Genomic DNA, 209 nt, shown 5'->3' with positions numbered 1-209 from the left:
CCAAGTTGCTACAGAGTCTAGACAACGTATGAAACGTGGTAGACCAAATAGGTTCTAAAAGATAAGAATCCTCGGAAACAAAAGAAAGGTGCAGAGAATGATAATCAAAAGCCAAATCCGAGGTTACTACGGAAACCATCCCAGATATGGAGATAAGGCCGGCCGACTCTAAGGTACAGGTACCAAACAATGTAGCTTGGGACGCCAAG

This window comes from Brassica oleracea, chromosome C1, assembly GCF_000695525.1.
Source record: "Brassica oleracea var. oleracea cultivar TO1000 chromosome C1, BOL, whole genome shotgun sequence".
In the NCBI taxonomy this organism is placed as follows: domain Eukaryota; kingdom Viridiplantae; phylum Streptophyta; class Magnoliopsida; order Brassicales; family Brassicaceae; genus Brassica; species Brassica oleracea.
The sequence above is the reverse complement of the archived record's forward strand: the minus strand, read 5'-3'. Positions refer to the sequence as shown.